This window comes from Spermophilus citellus, assembly GCF_964194105.1.
Source record: "Spermophilus citellus genome assembly, chromosome: 2".
Lineage (NCBI taxonomy): Eukaryota > Metazoa > Chordata > Mammalia > Rodentia > Sciuridae > Spermophilus > Spermophilus citellus.
The window spans coordinates 222,560,572-222,563,063 of NC_138183.1; positions in this window are offsets into that span (position 1 = coordinate 222,560,572).

Consider the following 2,492-nt stretch of genomic DNA (forward strand, 5'->3'; position numbering starts at 1 on the left):
ATTCGAATTCATAAAGCCTCTCAACCTATCCTACAGTATCAATAATCTTATCACAAATCCTGGTTTCTTGTTTGGGCTTTGAGGGTCCCACTTCATTGTCAATTTAACTCATGTTCATGATACAAACATCACAGCTAACCATAGTTTTAGTGGATGGTCTGGAGCCCTGTGCCTGAGCTATAGGCCAAGTTTTTCTGTTAGAAAATCTTCATATCACCATTAATTAATGCTTTACTAGTTTCTTCATGAACTTAGCCTGTAGCTGCCTTCAATAGTGGAAATTTTCTTGACATTATTTTTATTTTGCATCTTTGATTTTTCGGATGTGAACCAATGCCACTTTTAATTGTCACTGGAGGCATTTTCTCTGAACATCCTTTCCTTGGTTCCTTCATCTTCACCCTCTGCTCCATCTTCTTCATAATTACAATTTCCTGATGTTTCTGTAACTTTAGAAGCATTTTCATCTACAGTTCTTGCTATCTTTGTGGATTCTTTAATATTATTTTTATTTTCTGTCTTTCCAGCAGGTTCTTTCTTAAAGTCCCCAAATTCTCAGAGGATTTCCTCTAGGATTTCTTTGGACCTCTCTTCTTGAGGGAAAACTTAGAAGAAGGGGGCTATTGAGACTTAACTACAGCCTCTGTCAATCATTTGGTCTCAAAGCTGCAACTGCTACTTCTCCTCCTCCTCCTCCTTCAATATCCCATTACAAATTCTACCCTCCTTCAGCTGTCTCTTCTGCAGATCTCAGTGGCTTAGCTGGGTGTGATCCAAATCCTCATTCCTGATAAGAAATGTATATTTATTGCTAATTATACACACCTTGGGCTGGGGTGGCTGCACATGTCCTTCCATAGTTATAATTCATTATCAAGAGGTTTTCAAGAGGATCACATAGGATCAATATACATTTTTCCTACTCATTGTATACAAGAAGTCCTTTTCCTTCCTATTGATATAGGTAAGTTACCTCTGCTAAAATGGGAACTCTACTTCTTGCCTAAAGGTGCTTGAACACTAAGACTCCAAAGGGCCTAGACTGTAGCCACACCTTGGAGTTCAATGGGATTCTTCCCTGGCAAAAAGGCATCCCCTTTGTGAGCCAGGACTTCTAAACCTTGAAGCCCAGAGTAAGGGGAACAGAAAACACAAAATTCCCCAATGAGTCAGTAGGAATGATGTTAAGGGGGGCCATTTCCACTTCCTCTTTTTTGTTCCTGGGCCAATGTATTCTTCCAGTTGAAAACAATGCCCCCAAAGCTCTCTGATTTAGTGTACATACTGCATCCTGAAAAAAAATGGCACTTCATCTTTGCAAAATATTGCCTGTGGACTGGTACCTCAGTGGCACCTGCAGTAGGTTGCCCAATGCTCTTTTAGGCTAGCTGATCTAGATGGTGCACCCAGTAGAGTCCTTGCACATGAGCTCAAATTTACACCATTTTAACTATGAAGCAGGTTCCCTTTGGATACTATATTAGGTTGAATTCTAAGCCTGTGAACCGGGCCTTCTTTAACCTCCTGTTCTTTAACCTCCTGGATGATAATAGGGATAAAGGCAACCCCATACTCAGAATCACATTTATTTATTTGAGGATGTATTGGTGGCTACTCCAAAATAGAAAAGGCCTATGTCATTGACCTGCCACCAAGTGACTGGTTTATCTCAAGTAACAGGACCATATCAGGGGACAATGTTGGCATCTGTCACGAGCAAGTTAATCCGTCAGAGACAGAAGTAGCTACATACTGACCTCAAAAAGTGGGAAATCTGTGGAATTTGGTTCATGAGTAGCTTCTATCTCTGTAAACATGGCCATTATGATCATGTGCCATTGTGCCTGTTCTGGAGCAAGCTATGATAAATATCAACTGGGAATTATCCTTTTGTCAACTGTATTTCCAGTTTCTTTTTCACCCTGGTGGTATTTTCTGGTTGAAGTGAACATGTGACACAAAAATATCCACCCTTTGTGCCCACTCTCAAATATCTATCCATATTCCCCTGTTGCAGACCTCTTTACCTCCAGTTTTCCAGGGTTTTCCTTCAGGATCCTGAACAGCTAACCAGACCATTGATATTGCTCAGGAATCTATATAAATTCTCAGCAGAGCTCACTTCTCAGTCTACATGAAGTGAATGACACAGATTGAAGATTTGCCCACTAGAAAGATTTTTTCCCTTTCCACTATCATTTAGGGCCACTCCTGAATGTAGCTGCCACCCATATGCCAAGCCAGCTCATTCATAAATCAAGCTCAAGTTTTTCCTCCTAATTCTATGGCCTGTGCAGCCTAAGGAATGGGGGCTGATGCAACCATGGTGGGTGACATAGGGATCTGGGGTACAAGTTCATGCAGTTTACTTGTGCCCTTTGGGGTTTAGCTTTGAATACATCATTTCCTTATTATGACTAACTGCTGCTAGGCCCATCAACAATATGATTGAGCCTAACAGAACTCAGCTTATGATGGAGACTTCCTGACAT